The following is a 21,285-nucleotide window of genomic DNA, read 5'->3' as shown; positions in this document are numbered from 1 at the left end:
CTACATATGCATTCTCAACTATGTTACATCCCTAGGTAGGAAGTCTTTCCTCCTCCTGGAGTCTTCATCGATTTTTTTCTTTAGTGTTTCAAATGCTTTCATTATACAAGTCTTTTACTTCCTTGATTAGGTTTGTTCTAAGATATTTAATTTTTATGAGAAAAGTCAGGGCTATTTTTAAAAGAAAATCCCAAACATTCAGTTTACCAAATGGAGATTCAGGAACCAGAGGGTGTGGAGAAAGCCTGCTAGCTCAGAGAGGCAGGGAAGCACCCAGCTGACCTTCCTACTCCACCTATGTCCCAGAAGGAAAACACAGTCTCCTTCTCCATGCTCTCTTAAATGCCCTTCAACTCAGAGTCCCTCCTTTCTCTTTCCCGGGTTTTCTTACGTTTACTCTCTGTCAATTGGTTGCTTGTTCTGCCTCTTGACCTATTGCTGACTTTAACTCTTATTTACAGAAATGTCTTGGGTTCAAGGTGTATCCTAGGGCTGGGCCATACCACAACTACTTGTTTACAGTAAACAGAAAGCTCTTGGGTAAAGGTATGTGCTAGGGCTGAGCCACACCAGACAAGAAACAGGTTTTTCCAGTTCGCAGTCTCAGGGTTCACAGTGTGATCAAATCATCTGCAGCTATCAAACTTAGGAAGTCTCAGTGACTGTGGTTGTCTGTATAAGACTTATACAAGGTCAAGCCAATCAGAATTCCTCACATGGAGAGGGGCTCTTAGAGTCTCACACCAGGTTGAAGAGGTTTATAGTTGAAAGCCACTAGGGGTAGAGTCAGCTTTCTTCGAGAAAGTGGCATGTGTTAGGATGCCAAGCTTCAGTGGGTGATCCTACCCCATCTACATTAGGACAGCTCTGACTGGACTAGATTGTCTGTGAAAAGAAGACGTGAAGTTGGGTGGGGGGCATATTAAAGGGGTTCTTGAGGAGTTGGGGAAAAATGAGGGTTGATATGATCAAAATTCATTGTAAACATGTATGAAATTATCAGATAATGATTTAAAAAGATACATCAACTATTGAAGTTCAAGTGGCATGTTTAAGTGTTTGTGGCATAATTAGAAAAACAAAGTCATGAAACGCCATTTTTGCTACCAGAAAACCCCAAAGTAATTGAAATAAACTCTCAATGAAGAAATTTGAAATTAAGGAGGACTTTTTTCTCTTAACCAATTAATTAGCAATGATTTGTATCTTTGCACCTTCCAGGGGAAAAGACCAAAATAGTTCTCATTGGAAGAGGTAAGGGACTTGTGGATGCCATGCTAAACAGAACGCCAGCTTTCTGTACCCTAGGGATGTGGTTCTTAGTTCTCTTCAGCGAGATGGCTCCAGAGTCCCCCAGGATGCTGAAGAAAATGCCAGTGATGTTGTAAGCATTATTTACCACTCTGTTCTCAAACTTCCCTAAGATAGGTCCTATCCTTATCTACCCTTTCAGGCTTCCATCCCCACAGTGACTGAGCAGAAGCACCTCTTGTCAAACCCAAGCTGTCTAACCGCAGGCCCTTTTCCCTTAACTTTGATTTCATACAACCATCCCGTTCAGTCACTGGAAAAGTATTAATCATCCTCAAACAAACACACACCAGAGCCCTTCTCGTCACTGCCAGCAAAGCAGCCATAGCATCTTCTACAAGAACTTCTGAGTTTTATGAAATGCCTCAGTCTTGCCCGGAGCATAAACACTAGGAGGGGGTTAGTTAGGAAAGAAGCAGGCCTTTCCTCCACTGCAGAGCTGATTAATTTACAATTAACAAAGGCTAAAAGGTCCCTTTCTGAAACTTATGCTTGGGGCTGTACACTGAAAATTTAGTCATTGAATGCTGTCTCTTTGGAGGGGAAAGACAATCCATCACTAGACAAGACCAACTTTCGAGAACTCAAACCGTCCATAGCCCAACAGAGATATTCTCTGATATGGCCTCTGAGCCTTCTTATCTATGAAAAGAGTCAAGCATACTGAGAAATGAGTATTGAAAGGTACAGTGAGCAGCTGTAGTCTCACTACCCAGACTCAAGAGTCATGTACACACAGTGCCAAGACACTAGCATAGTTTTCTATGTATGGTCCTGTCTATTAACCTATTGTGACTTGATGATTCTTCGTTCTTAAATAATATTCAGGCTCCTAGGAAGATGAATATTCCTTTAGCAGAGTACGATAGTGTGCATTTTTTCCTTAATTTAGTTTTTTAATTTTTATTTGATATTTTCTTTATTTACATTTCAAATGCTATCCTGAAAGTTCCCTATACCTTCCCCTCGCCCCTGCTCCCCTACCTACCCACTCCCACTTCTTGGCCCTGGCATTCCCTTGTGCTGGGTCATATAAAGTTTGCAAGACCAAGGGGCCTTTCTTCCCAATGATGGCCGGTTAGGCCATCTTCTGCTACATATGCAGCTAGAGACACGAGCTCAGGGGGTACTGGTTAGTTCATGTTGTTGTTCCACCTACAGGGTTACAGCCCCCTTGATAGTGTGCATTTTTAATCCAACACTCAGAAGACCAAGGCAGGATGACCACACATTCGAAGCCAGCCTGTACTTCACAGCAAGACCCTGTTACATAAAAATGAAAACAAAAGCAAAGAAAAAGACAAGTCCCTTTATATTATCAAATAACATTAACATTTCATGATGTATATATCTAAGGGAATGAACAATTTCCTAATTTCATATAATATTTGGTCCAAATCCCCATTTACCCATGTTATTTTTATGGCTGATTTTTTTTCCTTCAGTACCAAGAATTCAACATATGGTCTTGTACTTCTTAGTCAATGCCTCTATCATTGAGTTACAACTCTGCCATATGATGAAAACTTTAAAAAAATAAATAAAAGATGTACTTGGACTGGGGATACAGCACAGTGGTAGAGCACTAGCTTAGCCTGATGTAGGCCTAGGTTCAATTCATGGCATTGAAAACCGAATATGTACTCAAAGCAATATCTGTGCACTGCTTTTAGCTGTAATACTATTTCAGTGTCTTCTTCATTACACGCATTCACTTCTCTTTCTAAATAATGAAACTGACATTTGGAAGAGACTAAGACATTCTTCTAGAACGCCTCACGTTTAATGGGTAATTAGTTGTAAAGAAGTACCATCTGAGCCAGACTACTATCATCTTCAGGAGTTCAGTTGCGTCTACTTGCAAAAAAAATCATCATAACTGGGCTTGTTGACTGTTGACCTTCCCTTTGAGGAGTGGTGGAGGTTATGGGACCCTCCTCTGAGGTTCTAGCTACTCATCCAACCAGTTGTATGTAATTCTGCCCTTATTGCACACAGCCTCAGGAAGCATTAGAGGTATGTGGCTGGGAAGTTCTAGGAAGGGTTCCCATCTCTACAACCACCCAGAAGCTATCATCTAAGCCAGGTGCAGACCTTCTGGTGAAGCTGCTCTAGGGTCAATGAATGTTCCCTGCTTGCATCTCTAGCCCTGGTGATTTGAGAAGTCTAAAGCTCCCCCTTTAAATCACTCTGATCCAAGTTTTTATATTTCAGAACTGTTCTCTTTACTTATTTGGACAATGCACAGGATTCGTGATAGATACATCTCCTGTTGCTCCCACGGATGGGCAATGATCACATGGCAGACCTGGAAGCAATAGTGAGAAAGCATGAGTGCTAGGTTCCTAACAGGACGGCTGATGAACACCAGGCTCCCACTTGAGACCGTCAGTTGGTTGGAAGTCGAGCCAGAGTGAGTTTTGGATTATTCTTGCAGGAGCAGAAGCGGGAGGTAACAAGATAGGAATTCTGTAAGTCTGGTTGCAATTTGGCAGATTCATCTAAAAGAAAAAACAGTTTGGAGCTAAAAACTGAGACTCTGCTAATAGTGACAGGCCACAGAATGGGTCTGTCTTTAGGTCATGTACTTTTTTTAGAGACAAGATTATTTTACCAATTTCTAGTGTCTGGAAGCCACGCTGAAAAACAAATTGCTCACGGTGTGAGTCACTTATTTGCATGAGTTTACAAACACTGGATGGGCCCCCCCTTCTTAAGTGCCTTTGAAAATAGAAATAAGGACACATTTGATTCAATAGATGGATGATTGGCTTTTATCACATGTAACAAAATAAGTGTGTGTGTAAACAGAAGACAGAGGGCCATGTGGAGAGGCTGTAGTTAAGTAGGGCTGCTTAGACTTTCATGCCATTGGGCTCTTTATACCTTTTTCTTAGGGAAAAAAAAAAACAAAACCCAGGAGACCCACAAAATAAAGACTCATCCTTTGAGAAAGGAGGACTTTGCTACTTACTTGAGTAAAAAATATGGGGAAGCTAAAGCTCTGAGGCAGTCATTGTTCAAACTGGAACACACTGCCTGGCCGGACTGATTACAACGATTGGCTGCCTTCGGCCTTTAAACACATACCAATGATATTGATGAGCAATATCTCAGGCACCCCATGACAACAACCTAAAAAGCCCAAATATATCCAGTGGCATCAAGAGATTTTCGTAACGGTGAAACCAAGCAGCTAAACCTGCCAGACAAAATCTTAGCTCCTGGTTATCATCTCCGTCATAAAACATTTCGTTCTACACAGACTCGGCTAGGCAGTGGGCACAGGGGCTCACGGAGGCTGAAGCAGCAATCACGGAGCCTCTACTAGGTCCTCTGCATGTATGTTATGACTGTGTACCTTGGAGTTCTTGTGGGACCCCTAAGAGTGGAACTGGGGATGTCTCTGGCTCCTTTGCCTGTACTTGGGACCCTTTTCCTTCCACTCGGTTGCCTTGTCCAGCCTTGATACAAGGGTTTGTGCCTAGTCGAATTGTAACTGTGTTCTGTTGAAAGCCCTGGGAGGCCTGCTCTTTTCTGCAAGGAAGCAGAGAAGGAATGGATATAGGGGAGAGGTGAGGTGGGCTGGGGGAAACTGGGAGGGGGAGAGGGAGGGGAGGCTTTGGTTTTGGTTTTGGAATGTAATGTACGAGGGAAGAAATTTTTCAAAAATCATTTTGTTTTATTTTGTAGCTTGAACCTCCAACATATGAGGAAAGCAAAGGAGAAGGCAGTGTTTGCCCAAAGGCTCACTAGATTTGCTGCTACTAGATTTTCTAACTGCTATAATCTAGGCCCCAGCACTTCCTTTTGGCTCTTGGGAGATTAACCAGCCACTTGAATGCTGATTTGGTGCTTAAAAGACTGAAGACCTTAAAAGTCATGGACTGGTAGCTTGCAGAGTTTTAAAAAATAAATCTGTCTTGCTGTAACGCAGGAAGTGCGGCTGTACGTTTACTAAAAGGCCAAGATTTGTGGTCATCCCAAACAACTTCTACAACCCTCAGTGTAAGAGGATGCCTTCAAATTATATTACAGTATCCAGCCACCTTCTGGTCCACCCACAAAAATGTTACTAGGTATCCTGATCTCTTTAATGGGAGTCCGGATGCTCCAAGTCCAATTGGTGTAGAACGGGGCCCTAAGAAGGTTAGTGACTAAACAGGAAATTTGATTTGCAAACAACATAAAAGAAAATATTTGGTAATGGTGTTGAAGTTACAGATCACTCTCACATAACAGAAAAAAATCTGTTACTGTCTTTGTAGATGCTGGGGGGGGGGAAACCCACTTAAAATATCATTAAGTACCATCCCACATCACAGGGGTTGAAGAGAAAGACTTAGTAATTTGCAGAACAAAACCAGTCCAAGCCTACAAGCAGTCGATTAGCACATTAGGCAAGGCAGGGCTCTCCCCTTCAGTTTTTCCTACCTCAGGAAGCCAAGGCCCCCTTGCAGCCTCCCTCCAGTCATGAGCCGGCCCCCAACCCCTTTGCACCTGGAGCCTGGTTTTGTCCCTGTGTGTGTTATGAAGAGGGGTTATTTTGCCACGGAGAGAGAAGGACTTTCATGACTTCAAACATGGACATTAGATCAAGTTTTTATCTTCCTTCATAATCCCGTCTTTGATGTCACCAGACTGAAACCTCTCAGAATAAAAGGGAGAGCTGTGAAAAGAGGCCTGGTTAATTTATTTAGTTTAAGTGCTGCCGCCCTAATTCGCCTGGGTAGCATTTTCATTGTCTTCTGCTTTGCATCCTAAAGGCAGGCTTACACCAGGCAATTATGAATGGCCCCTCTGAACAAATAATTGAAATTCACAAGTTGTGGAGTATGGGGAGACGATGTCTGGGTTGGAGGTGTGAGGTCAGATGTATTCCCTCAGGCATTATTAAAGTTGCAGGCTCTTCTCACAGAGTCTGTATTTGTCTTGCATTAGTTTTAATGGCAACTAATCAGGTAAGCTTCGTGTTGAAGACCAAGTGGTCTCCGGGAGCGATTTTCACAAAGCAGTCGGGGATGCTGGACTCTTTTGATATGTGCAAACAATGGCAAAGTCTCCATAAAACACGGGTGCCAATGTGGGCACCCAGTTCCATAAATAAGAATAGAAAATGGGTTTAATTTTGAGGGGGAAAAGGTCTATTGAGCTTATGAAAAAAATCTTAGGGTTTCTTAAATCTCAGAATTCATTTTCCCCCTTTCCACACTGAGGATAATGTCATCCACACAGGAGACCCCAATGAATGTCAGAAGGCAAGCATATTTGCACATGTGCATTCATGCCCACACCCTCTTAGCTGACTAATTATGAGCTAATTACTCCAAGCCAAATTCTGCCCTCTGCCGTGGGTGTCCAAATTAGTTAACGTGCGGTGTGTTCTCCAAGGAAAAGGGCAGGCAGGAGCTGCATTCACGGGAGCATTTGTTCTAAGGACTCTTAACCACGGAACCATCTCACCAGCCCCTTCACTTCTGCTTTCGTGTCGTGGTCATACATGATTTCATGTATCTATATAAAATCTAGGGATCACAAATGAGAGAAAACAGAAGTCTTTCTGAAACTTGCTTAATTCACTTAATATGACGATCTCCAGTTACATCCATTTTTCCTGTAAATTATACAACTTCAATATATTATATGAATTAAAAATTCATTACACACATAAATACATTTATGAAGACAAAAGCATATAGAGAGAAAGAGACAGAGAGACAAAAATGTCTACACATAAACAAACACACACAGGGGAGATGGGGGGGTAGAGATTTCTCTATTCATTTACCTCATACTGGACTCAACCTTAGCTATTGTGAATGAAGCAGCAATATACACTGATGTGCAAGTGTCTCTATGATGTGCTGATTTGTCATCCTTCAGATAAATATGTAAGGGTTATATGTCTGGGTCATGTGGTCTTTCTAGTCTTAATTTGTTTTGTGTTTTGTTTTGATGAACTTCCATTCTGATTTCCAGAATGGCTAAGCTTCTCCATATTCTCACCAGCAGTGTGTTCTGGTCCCTTGTCTCCATGTCCTCATTAGAATTTGTTATTATTTGTTTCATTAATGACAGATTTTCTGACAGGGGCAAAATGGAATCTCAGTGTAGTTTGGCTTGCATTTCTCCGATGCCTAGAGAGGTCGAACATTTTAAAAATATGTTTATTATTGGTCATTTCTATTCTATCTTTTGAGATCCATTTCATGAACTTTTTGTTGGTGGTGGTAGGTTTTTTTTGTTTTGTTTTGTTTGGTTTTGGTCTTTTGTTTTTAGACAGGGTCTCATGTATCCCAACTGGTCTGGAACTTGTATGTGAACCAAGCTGGCCTTGAACTCTCAGAGGACTGCCTGCCTCTGCATGCCAAATGTTGGGATTAGAAGCATAAACTGTCACATCCAGCTCTCTAGATTCCATATATTAATTGTCAACGAAGTTCTCCTCCCATCTATAAGCTGTCTTTTCACTGTTAACTGTTTCCTTTGCTGTATAGAAACAGTTTAATTTTACAAGATCCCATCTGTCAGTTATTGGCCTTGTTTCTTGAGGAGGCCTATTCAGAAAAATCCTTGCCCGTGTATAAATATTTCCCTATTTTTTTCCTCAGACAGTTCTAGAGCTCAGGTTTCCAGATCTTACATGAAGGTTTTCAGTGTATCTGGAGTTGCTCTTCATTCTTGGTAGCAGAGGAAGAGCTAGTTTCATTCTTCTACCCATGGGCATCCAGTTAGTTTTCTCCAACACCATTTGTTGAAGAGGTTGTCTTTTCTTAGTGTTTCTTTGCTTTTAGTTTTTCTTTTCTCTTTTTCTTTTTCTTATTTTCTTTCCTTTTTTGGCAACTTTGTCAAAAATCAAGAGTCTGTAGCTGTGTGGTTTCATATCTAGGTCATCTATTCTATTCTATTCTAATCTATCCTATCCTATCCTATTCCATGTCTGGTTTTGCACCAGTAGTATCATTGCTCTAAAATATAACTTGAAATCAGATGTGACAGTGTCACCAGTATATTCTTTTTGTTCAAGATAGCTTTGACCCACTGGTATATTTTTACAGATATACTTTATTCGTTCACTTACTGAGGGACCCTGTGGCTGACTCCATATCCTGGCTAGAGTGAATAACTACTGTGAATAGCATGAATATATTAGTACAAATGTCTCTTTGGATTTTGTCAATAATCCCATTTGTTTATTTTTTTCTTCTGTTGCCTTTGCTTTCAAACTCATATTTCTTGATCATTATTCTTACCTTGGACTCAGAGATCTGCATGTCTCTGTCTCCTGAATGCTGGGATTAAAGGTGTGTACCACCACACTGGGACCTAAGTCTTTCTTTACCTTTTCACAAAGGCTTTATAATTCTGGATTGTAGTTCATTACAGATATAGTCAAATCGACAACCCAAAATAGCCATCACAATATATCCCTTCTCAATTTGGCACATAATCATATCTCTTTATGTCCAAATGAAAACAATAACCAGGTCATAATAACACTTAACATGATACAGCTATCTCTTGTTCAACTGCAAATGCATAAACAATAAGCTTAAATAAATGGAGTCTTGCCCCAAGGTCATCACTTATTTAATTTCATTTACTATCTTTGAACACAGAATCTAGTTCCATTCCACTTCCTGATGCCACTTTACTCTTTGAACTATACATTTTGTATTTTTCCTTTCTAAGCTGGCTATGCTTGATCAAAATGTTCCTCACAAGAGTGAACCACAGAACAAAGTCTAAACTAGGCTTTTCTAAGACTTCCGTTGTCAGTGCAATTAATCTAAATATTTTTACCTTAGTCTCAGACAGACTCTTCAGACAAAAACATAAATCACTCACATTCTTTATCAGATTTCTAGGTCATATACTAACATTCTTCTCCTCTGAAACCTCTTGAGCCAGGCAGGACCCCACAGCTCAAGTCACTCTCAGCACCAATATCCTCCATATTCCTTCTAGGATGGCCCATTAAGTGCCACTTAAAGTATTCCACTGCTTTCCAGTCCCAAAGTTCCAAAATTCATATGTCTCCAAACAAAAGCATGGTCAGGCCTATAACAGCAGTACCCCAGTCTGTGGGAGCAACTTGTGTCGTAGTTTGTGTTTTGTTGCTGTGAAGAGACACCATGACCAAGGCAACTCTTATAAAGGAAAATATTTAATTGGGTTTGACTTACCATTTCAGAGGTTCAGTCCATTATCATCGTGGTGGGAAGCATAGCAGTAAACAGGCCAACTTGGTGCTGGAGAACCTGAGAGTTCTACATCTTGATCCAAAGGCAGCCAAGAAAAGGCTGTCTTCTGAAGGCAGCCAGAAGGTTGCTTTTTTCCATACTGGGCTGAACTTGAGCCAAAACCCACTCCCAAGTGACACACTTCCGCTAACAAAGTTACACCTCCTCCAGTAAGGCTATAACTTCGAATAGTGCCACTTGCCATTGGCCACACGTATTCAAACCACCACCCACTCTGATCGAGAAAACTAAGTTTCTCCCTTTTTGAAGCTACCAATGGCAAATAGCTTCTTAGAGAGAGGTGAGACTTTGTACCCACTTCTCTTCCTCTGTGCTGGGATTTTTCTGGCTTGAGCTTCTGCAGGTCTTCTACATGCTGTCAAAGTATCTGTGAATTTGTATGTGCATCTGCCTTCATTTATCTGGAAAATTATGTTTTCTTGGAGTCATCCATCACCTCTTAAAGTCCTTCTGCCCCATTTTTTACATAGACTTTGAGTCTTGAAGGAAGAGGTATGATGGAGACATCCCATTCAGGGATGAGTAATCCAGTCCCTCCCTCTCTATATACTGTCCAGTTATGATTCCCTGTGTTCATTACTATTTACTGTAAGAGGAAATGTCTTTGATGAAGGTTGAGCAGTACATTGATCTGACATTGTGTTTGGAGGTCAATTTAGGCTCCGGTCTCTTTTTCAGTGTTTATGAGACAGGGTTTCATCATGTCCCCAGCTGGGCTGGAATGCGAGATCCTCCTACCTCAATAATCCATTTGCTGTCATCACAGACTAGCACTTACCATGCTATCGAAGGAATTTCATGAGATACTGAATCACTTTTTATCAAAGTCAATATTTGATTTCACAAAATCACAGAACCGAAAGATGTGATATTATTACAATAAAATTTCATCTAAGCATTTTAGAATAAAGAACATTTTTAATAGTCTGGTTGCATTTCACTGTGACATGACCTAGAAATTTAAAGTAAATACTTTTAATTTCAAAAGAAAGTTTAACCAATTCAAATATATTTTTGTAAATAAACCTGTTTCATTTAAAAACCATCCAATGGAATGGACCATCTTTATAATTCTTCAACCTCAATGTGCAAATAAATGGCCCCCTAGGTGCCCCTGTATATTGTTACAAAACCTACATCCTTTTCACCTCCTTTATAGTCCCTTTTATGGCTATTAATTTTTAATTCTAGAGACATAGTCACTAGACATAGTCACTATTTCTTGGCCTCTGGTGAGAGATAAATGTGATTTAGATGCTGTTTTATGTATACTTGGGGGCAATGGCTCTGATTGTATCTATTCCCCAAGAGAAAAATTGCTGGTTTCCACAACCCTTTCTTTCCTGGTCATAAAACAAATATTAAACAATGGCAATAAGCTATGAACCTCCTTGAGTGCTCCAGTTTTTAATTAAATGATTGCTGATAAAATATGACCCAATACCGTTTGTACAGAAAACTCAACATTCTGAACCTTTGTGTTGATCATATATACTGCTTGGCCCCTTGAGATTTAGTGTACATACAGAATCCCAGCTCTTATTTCTTGAACCAGTTTACAATGTGTAGACTTCTAGAATGAGAACACCGTGGCTTCCCAAGTTGAGTTCTCTATAAACTGAATTTCAGATTCCCAAGTAGAGCTGGTTATTAATACTTAAATAACACAAGCCCCTTATCTCTATTATTCTCAATAGTTTGTATTAGCAGCCATCTGATGTCACATTTCCAAAGAAATGATGAGCTTTTGAATCTTAAGGCTCTTTCAGTGTGTCTAGTAATGAACCTACAGAGAAAAATGACAAGTCTTGCATCACAAGTCTCCAGGATGATCTAGAGTTGCTAGAAGCAAACTTCTCTTAGTCACTGATTGTTTAAAGAAAGACATTTCACTCAGTCTTTCCTTGAAAGACTGCCAAGATTTTAGGGAAGTGATATAGAATCCTCTAATGTCTACTTTTTCCTGTATACATTTTAGATTCTTAAAAAAAAAAAAAAAAAAAAAAAAAAGGAACTATTTGGAGTTTTTAGAAAATTCTCTTCTCAAAGATTCACATCATATTACTCCTTCAAAATGTAATTTTTCTTTGTTCAACATGTTCAAACAATAATGTTGAGAGATATTAGTGCATGTTTAAGAAGCAAGTTGAAGGGGTTGGGGATTTAGCTCAGAGGTAGAGCGCTTGCCTAGCAAGAGCAAGGCCCTGGGTTCGGTCCTCTTGGGGGTGGGAAGCAATTTGAAGCTGGCTGGTGCCAGCTAACTGTGCCCCTGACTGCTCCAATGCAAACACTCACTATCTGTCTTCTATAGCATTAACCAGATTAAGTGATGACCATGCATCAGAGGCAGAGTTCCAAAGATGACTTGAAATTAACAACTTGCAAAACTTCATCAAAATTGATTTTGTAAATCATCCATTTGTTGGCTTCAAGCATTCCTAGTGGCAGCACAGTCTTTAATCCCAGCATCCAGGATGCAGAAGCACGTGGATCTCAGTGATTTCATGGTCGGCCTGGTCTACATAACAAGTTCTAGGCTAGCCAAGATGACATAGTCTTAAAACTAAAATAGCCATATTAGTAGATATCAGACACAGCTTCTGTAGATGGTGTTGTTCAATTTTCAATGTCCACTCAAACTACTAAAACCCCCATGCTTATTTAAAGTGCAGGCCTGACATGAAGTTCAAGATTCTGTAAGTCAACCTAGTTCCTAGGTAAGTAGGTCTGGACTTGATAACCCCGTCAGCTCTTGGTAACACTAGGAGATGTTTCAATGCTTCTATGGACTGAACAGACATTATTTATTGGATCACAGCACAGAGTTGTAAATGCTGCTGCTGATGTCATTCGAGTTTTTCCTTTGGTGATAAATATATCCTCTGGGAATGCTTGCAGCCAACAAAGACGACTGTAAACTGAATGACAGGATAAAATGAGCAGAGGGAGAGAGACCCTATAAGGATCTGCTGTATCTCCTCTCTTGGCTGTCACTCTTGATAAATGGCTCTATGCAGAAATGTTGGACTCAACTGCAGTGATGACTTGCAATTAAACCCTCTATGCATTTTCAGCCCTGCTACTCATTAGCATACTGTTCATAATGTATACCATAACTACATAATACATGGCCTATCAAGGTGGAGCCAAATCTTTGTTTTGGTAGATGGTACAAGCATTGGAATCTAACTCTCTAAACAGGTAATTTAATTTTATATCTTAAAGCTTACATGTTAGCTTTGTAACATCAACTCAAACAAAACAGGAAATACATATCACAAGTTAAAATGAAATGTGTAAAACATTACCGTCTTCTCTGAAGTCATGTACACACCATGTTCTTTATTTTTGTATTCATCTATTCATTCGGCAGCATTTATTAAGTCTCTACAATATGCCAGACAGGGCTATAGGACAAAGTGGTGATCAAAACCGACAACACCTTTCCTGCCTTGGTTTATATAAACAACAGTCTAGAACTTAGCAGGCAAAGATAATTAAGGAACCAACAAGAGCAAAGATAAAGCTTAGAAAGGGTGAAGGGAAAGCAAGTCTGGGAGATGTTTCCTGATGAGAATGTGGGTGGTGATGAGCACAGAGCACAGGCAAAGACTGTGAGAATGTGTGTTTGGGGATACAGCTAAAGAGACAATCAGGCAGAAGGAGAGAAATCAAGAACCACAGGACTTTTGCCCAGAACAGCCACAAGAATCTGGCCACCAAATTGCATTTGTTTTTAAGACAGAGCTCTTGTTTAGTTTATTGCTCATACTGGCTTCAAACTCACCATCTTTCTGCCTTAGTGTCCAGAGAACTAGGGTTACAAGTACATGTCACCTCTGAATACCTCAGATTCTCTAGTAGGGAGTTTATATAAGCAGTGATGAACTAAGAAGCAGAATATCCTGGGTGCTGTTCTTCTACATTCAGTTTTCAGCTTGGAGAGAAATGAGGGAAACAGAAAATGAACATTATTGTGTAGGAAAATCTGACAATAAGCAAGCCTTTAAAATATATGTTAGTATTTTCTATTATATATGAGTGTTATATTTTATGCTTTAGATAGATATGTACATGTCAACCTGAATAAACATAGAGGTTAGATATCTAGTCAGGCATTGGGGGGGAGGAGAAGATCTCTCAAGGATGGAGAATTAGAGTACAGTGGTATAGAATGATATAAGGGCAAATTAGAATAGAAGGATTAAATAGAGAGGGGATGTGAGAGAAAGGTAAAGGAGGGAGTATGGGGAAGGTCAACTAACACTAAAAGACAATTTAAAAAAACTGTCAAAACCTACTACTGCAGGAGCTTCCTAAAATAGATACATATATGAAAGGTGGTAATACCCCAACTAGAAATCTTATGTCATCTAGTACATCCTCCAGTGCCAGGAATGGCACTCGTGTTGTTGATTGGCCAAAGTGAATGGTAGATACCTCCAAACATCACAGGCTATTGCTAAGGCTATCAGTTACTCCCCACAACCTGATGGAAAGTCCCTATTGCTGAGGACACAACTTACTTATGTCATCAAACGTGAAGAACTAGAGAATAATGTTTTGTATATAACTAGACAACTATACTTCTCAAGTACACATACATGGCTTTGAGATGATAGGCACAGTGAAGATCAATTAAGGTAGCTATTCACAGCTTCTTAAAAGAACTCCACTTAATTTGCTTATAAATATTTCCATAATCTATTATGTACACATTTAAATTTTTGTTTTAGAATATTTTATCCTTCATTCATTTTTATTGATTTATTTTAACTCTTTTTTTAAAAAAATATTTATTTATTATATGTAAGTACACTGTAGCTGTCTTCAGACATTCCAGAAAAGGGCGTCAGATCTTGTTACAGATGGTTATGAACCACCATGTGGTTGCTGGGATTTGAACTCAGGACCTTAGGAAGAGCAGTCGGGTGCTCTTACCCACTGAGCTATCTCACCAACCCTATTTTAACTCTTATTTTAGCATATGTATTGAGTGATAACACATCCACAATTTGAATCAATACATCAAAAACTCCTGTTTACACAATGGAGTACTATTCAGCTATTAAAAACAATGAATTTATGAAATTCTTGGGCAAATGGATGTATCTGGAGGATATCATCCTTAGTGAGGTAACCCAATCACAAAAGAACTTACTAGATATGCACTCATTGATAAGTGGATTTTAGCCCAGAAACTTAGAATACCCAAGATACATTTTGCAAAACACAAGAAAACCAAGAAGGAAGACCATCGTGTGGATACTTCATTCCTCCTTAGAATAAGGAACAAAATACCCATGAAAGGATATAGGTACAGAGTCAAAATTTAGAGCTAAGATGAAAGGATGGACTATCCAGAGACTACCCCATCCGGATATCCATCCCATCATCAGCCACCAAACCCAGATACTATTGCACATGCCAGCAAGATTCTATATAGCNGCCTCTTGTGAGGCTATGCCAGTGCCTGGCAAACACAGAAGTGGATGCTCATAGTCAGCTATTGGATGGAACACAGGGCCCCCAATGGAGGAGCTAGAGAAAGTACCCAAGGAGCTGAAGGGGACTGCAACCCTGTAGGTGGAACAACAATATGAACTAACCAGTACCCCCTGAGCTCGTGTCTCTAGCTGCATATGTCCTAATCGACCATCATTGGGAAGAGAGACCCCTTAGTCTTGCAAACTTTATATGACCCAGCACAGGGGAAGGCCAGGGCCAAGAAGTGGGAGTCGGTGGGTAGGGGAGCAGGGGTGGGGGGAGGGTATAGGGAACTTTTGGGATAGCATTTGAAATGTAAATAAAGAAAATATCTAATAAAAAATGCAAAAAAATACATCAAAAACTCACTCACACATAAAAAGATTATCTCAATAGATTTAGACAAGGTTATGATACAATGCACCTCCAAAGAAGCTCAACTTCCAGGATATGGAATAAAATTACCACACCCCCACTCACTGTCAAGCTAAAACCCTGGCTGTTATATGTTAAGTAAAGAAGACATGACCCTCAAGTCAGGAAGCAGAAGGTAGATTGACTAGAGATATTAAAACCCCAAGAATGACCTGGTAATGAGTTTCCTGAATTTTCTTTCTGCTTTATACATTCAAGAGTGAAAACTGAAAAAGACTGTGACACAGAAACACCAACAGGCAGAAGAAAAATCCTGCTCTTTCTAGCCAGAGTGATGCAGGGGCAGCCTAAGAAAACAGAAAAAAATGTTAAAGGCCATTCTACTTCAACTGTCTTTGTCAGTGTTCTGTTACTGCAAAGGAGACCATGACCACAGCAACTCTTATAAAAGAAAACATTTAATTGGGGCTGGCTTAGTTTCCAAGGTTTAGTACATTTTCGTCATGGAGGGGAGCATGATGGTACACAGAAAGACATGGTGCTGGAGAAATAGTTGAAAGTTCTACATCTGAATTCATAGGCAGTAAGAAGAGACCCACTGGGCCTGGCATGGGATTTTGAAACTCCAAAGACCACCACAGTGACATACTTCTTCCAAGAGGCCACAGTTACTCTAACAAGATCACATCTTCTAATCTCAATTATTGCCAACTCCCTAATGACCAAACATTCAAATGTATGAGCCTATGAGGGACATTCTAATTCTAACCATCACCCCAAACAAGTTTAAAAGAACAAAATCATAGCTCATCACAACCTCATCAGCAAATACTTAACAGGAAGCCTAGATTTATACCTTTGAAAGATTTCAACCAAACACTTCAATGCCTTACCATAATGGTCAACACCTGACCATAATGGTGTTGAAGCAGGCCAGATGGTGTTCTAGAGCTTTCACTGAAAATAGCTGGTAATAAGACCCTCTCTACCTCTGCTGTTTCCACAGAGACCAAATTGGGAGTCTTGACCTGGACCTCACACTCCAGTAATAAGGGCAGCTAAACTCCAGTGGTGCTGTCACAGACATTGTAGAAATATTAAGACTCTGCTGCTGTCCAGCAGTAATACAGCCATCCCACCATATGGCATCAGTGGAAACCACATGAGGAGTCCAAACTCCCACTCTTGCTCAGTAGAAACAAGAAAACCTCCCAACTCAATGTCAACAATGGAGCATTTTGATTTTTCGCGTGGCCTTATACCACTTCAGTCCCCTAGAGTAATGGTAAATGAAGGCAGCCATCGAAAATGGGAGGGGAGTATTAAATAAGATCCAGAGTCTTGTAACATCATCATCATCATCATCATCATCATCATCATCATCATAATGATAATAAAAAATCAGGTTTCAGTTGAAAATCACTCCTAATGCCCAGAACCAGGAGGATTTCAAAAAGTATAAAAAGATTATCAAAAGGCACCAACAGACCCAGATTAAAACGTGAAAAAGTAGAAAATTTCTGGGTGTGGCAGCACATGCATTTGATCTCAGTAGTTTGGAGGCAGAGGCAGGCAGATCTCTATGATTTTGAGGTTATTCTGATCTATATAGTGAGTTCTGGGCTAGCAAGGGCTACACAGTAAAGCCCTGTCTAAAAATAAAATTAGAATGCTTCATCAGAGATATTGATGAGCCAAAGACAAATCAGATATTCTAGTGATGAAAACACTGTGGCAGAACTAGAAAGTTCAACACTGAGTTCTATACTAGCATAAGGTAAACATGGTATACTGGAATATGGAAGTTATCAGTGAATGTCAGAATAATAGTGACCGTGAGTGGCAGAATAATAGACAAAATAACATCAATTACTTTGACGAGCAGCTAGAAACGAGACTAAAATACCTGGACAAATTCTAGAACAAAAAATGTAAACTATGCAGTTAAACTTTTCTTAGTTTTTGAGCCAAGATCTTACCATGTAGAAGTAGCCTCTATTGATCTCCTTTCACAAAAAGGTCTGCAGCAAGCTGAGAACTAATTGATCAAAACATAAAACTGTGAGGAATATTTCAAATTTAAACCATAACAAAAATAAAATATCACTACCTAAAATATAGGTATTGAATATAAGTGATATAAGTTTCCTAGTCAAAATATACAAGAGACTAATTAGAAAACACAGTTCAGGGGCTGGAGAGATGGCTCAGTGGTTAAGAGCACTGGCTGCTCTTCTAGGGGTCCTGAGTTCAATTCCCAGCAACCATATGGTAGCTCACAACCATCTGTAATGGGATCTGATTTCCTCTTCTAGTGTTCATGAAGACAGAGTATTCATTAACTAAATAAATAAATTTTAAAAATCATAGTTCAACTACATACTGTATGCAAGAAACTCACTCCAAATCTAATCATGACAAGTTGAAAATTAAAATAACAGGAAAATAGAAATCATATAAATATTAATGGGGGGAGGCATGCTGATCTGAATGACCTGAGGTCATAGTGGCACCTGGGTCCATGCTGCTGCTGGGGGTCATGTCTGAGTCCATGGTCCTATCACAGTAGGGGTCTGTGTGGATGTTCAATACCTGTGTTACCCAAGAAAACCAAGAAGGAAGACCATCATGTAGATACTTCATTCCTCCTTAGAACAAGGATCAAAATACCCATGAAAGGATATAGGTACAGAGTCAAAATTTAGAGCTAAGATGAAAGGATGGACTATCCAGAGACTACCCCATCCGGATATCCATCCCATCATCAGCCACCAAACCCAGATACTATTGCACATGCCAGCAAGATTCTGCTGAAGGGACCCTGATATAGCAGCCTCTTGTGAGGCTATGCCAGTGCCTGGCAAACACAGAAGTGGATGCTCACAGTCAGCTATTGGATAGAACACAGGGCCCTCAATAGAGGAGCTAGAGAAAGTACCCAAGGAGCTGAAGGGGACTGCAACCCTGTAGGTGGAACAATATGAACTAACCAGTACCCCATGAGCTTGTGTCTCTAGCTGCATATGTAGCAGAAGATGGCCTAATCAGCCATCATTGGGAAGAGAGGCCCCTTGGTCTTGCAAACTTTATATGCCCCAGCACAGGGGAATGCCAGGGCCAAGAAGTGGGAGTGGGTGGGTAGGGAAGCAGAGGGGGAGGGAGGGTATAGGGAACTTTCGGGATAGCATTTGACATGTAAGTAAAGAAAATATCTAATAAAAAAGAAAAGAAAAAGAAAAAAAAGACCTGTGTTGCCACCAAAGGCCATGCAGATGTCCTTGGTCTATTCCTAAGGTCTTGTCAAATCCAAGAACTATCCTGAGCTGGCCTGCCTTTTGTTTGGACAGCATGTGAGAGGTGGCTCTGGTGGTATGGGTTCAGAAGAGCTGGCCCCTGTGGAATGAGTGAGGGACAGCTGGTTCCACTCCTTGTATTCCTTGCAGTGATGAGGGTAAAGAAGAAATACCCCACCTCACTCTGTCTATGGCAGAGCTGTCCCCCAAAGTCATGAGAACTACTCAGCTGGCCCTGTTCCTCACCAGCTGTAGCACTCAAGAGAAAAGGCCCTGCACCTCGCTTGGGCAGCATAAGCTGAACCTTCCCTTTCCCCTAGCCAGCTGTAGCATTAAGTGAGTGTCTTAGGTTTTTACCACTGTGAACAGACAGCATGACCAAGGCAAGTCTTATAAAGGACAACACTTAATTGGGGCTGGCTTATAGGTTCAGAGGTTCAGTCCATTATTATCAAGGTGGGAACATGGCAGCATCTAGGCAGGCATGGTACTGGAGGAGCTGAGAGTTCTACATCTTCATCTGAAGGTTACTAGCAGAATACTGACTTGTAGGCAGCTAGGATGAGAGTCTTAAAGCCCACACCAAGATTGAAAAACCTACTCCAACAAGGCCACACCTATTCCAACAGAACCACACCTTCTAATAGTGCCACCACCTGGGGCCAAACATACCAACCATCACAGTGAGCTAGCTGAGGCAGTGCTAGAGAGCTCACCCTGGTGGAGCAGGTGCAGGAGAGCTGGTGGGCTGACCAACTCCCAGATCCAAGGCTTTGAGTTGGTCCACCACAACATCTACCTCATCTATGAACTACTAGAGCATGTGAAGAGAGAAATACTGCAGATCCAAAGCAACAGGATCTCCTTATACAGGGCAACAGCAGGATATCCAAGAGGAGTCCTGGTGAGGATCCAGTATTGATAGTGTAGCAGAAGCCAGAGACTTCTAACCAGACCAATGAGCCATTGGAATAAATATTTGCAGGTTAACAATGTATAGACAAAGTGTATACTGTGTGACACATTGGGACACACTACAGCTTCCTTGACAAGATAGGGTGTCTGCTTGTTTTTTATTTTCTTTTGGTGAAAGGTTGCAAGGGTAGAGAGCAGATATGAAGGGATGAGGAGATGAGTGGGATTGGGAACATGATATGAAATTCACAAATAATCAATACAAAGTTTTTAAAAATGAATTGAGATGACTGATAAGCAAAGCTGTGACTTTAGCCTTATACTTATTTATTGTATATTAGCAGGATATGTAGACATAAGCTATACAGATTTATTATATAGAATTATTTATTATATTGACCTCAACAATGCTATCTCAATAGTGGATACAACATTTAGTCTAAAGGTCAAAGAGGATAGAGGACAATTCAGTAACAGCATCAATCAGTAGGAGCAAACAATTTTGTACACAATTTCAGTTCACACCAGCAAGACACATTTACCTTGGAAGTTACTGGACCAAAGTCTTTCTTTCCTCAGTAAGTCTAAGGCTGTCCAAAGTTCTTTGCCACAAGCCCTTTCTACTCTACTTGCTTACTCCGTCATGAAGGCCAAAAGGGAAATAAACAGAGGGTTTTTTTCTTGGAAAAAAATCCTCATGATTAGAAGTAAATTACTAGATTCAGCCCCTGTACAAAAATCACACACCACAGGAGAATGTAACTATCAGGAAGTGAATGTCATCAGGCTATCTAGAGTCTGAATAGCACCCTCCTATTCATTTGTCCATTCAACATAGTCAAAGAAATACCTAGGCACTTTCTTTTGCAGACGTATGCATATTATTTTTAAATTTCACACAAATTGATTTGGGCATGGTGGCAAAAAACCTATAATTACAACACTCAGGAAACTCAGGCAATGGGATCATGAGTTCTAATATAGTCTGGGCTGTATGACAAGCTCAAAAAGAAAAAAGAGAAAGAGAAGAGACAAAAATTGATGCCCACAAGATTCTTTCTGTACCTTGATACCCAATGTAGCAATTTTGAAAGTTGATGAGACCACTAAAAGATATGGCTTGATGGAAAGTGAGTGTATGTAGTGGCTGCCTCATACAGGGACTGATGCTGGTCTAGAAGAATTGGTTAGGTCTTCTAGGAGTGAATCACTTCCCATGAGAATAGAGTTGGGAAGCCCTGAGTCTGTTCTTATCTGGCAATTCTTCCTTGAGGTCACAAATACCTCTTCTTCAAATGGTCCACTCTATCCATTTGTTTCCTCTATCATGTTGTTATGTAGCTTGAGGTTCCTTACCAGAGAGGTTGTTTGGAATTGCCAACAACCATTTTGGCTAAATAAATCTTTTATCTTTGTACATTAGTCAGTATTGGACATTCTGTTAAACATATGTTTAATATTTTTAAAAGCATGCTTTCAATATTTATCAATTGAATTTTTAAGAAGAAAATAAGCTATGTTTAGTGGTCATGTGTATAATCCTTATGGTTAGAGATTGAGGCAGGAGGATTGAGTTTGAAGACAGCCTGAGAGAGAGGGGGAAAGGGAGAGGGAGAGGGAGAGGGAGAGGGAGAGGGAGA

The sequence above is a fragment of the Mus pahari genome, chromosome 1, assembly GCF_900095145.1.
Source record: "Mus pahari chromosome 1, PAHARI_EIJ_v1.1, whole genome shotgun sequence".
In the NCBI taxonomy this organism is placed as follows: Eukaryota; Metazoa; Chordata; class Mammalia; order Rodentia; family Muridae; genus Mus; species Mus pahari.
This window is presented reverse-complemented; position numbering follows the sequence as displayed.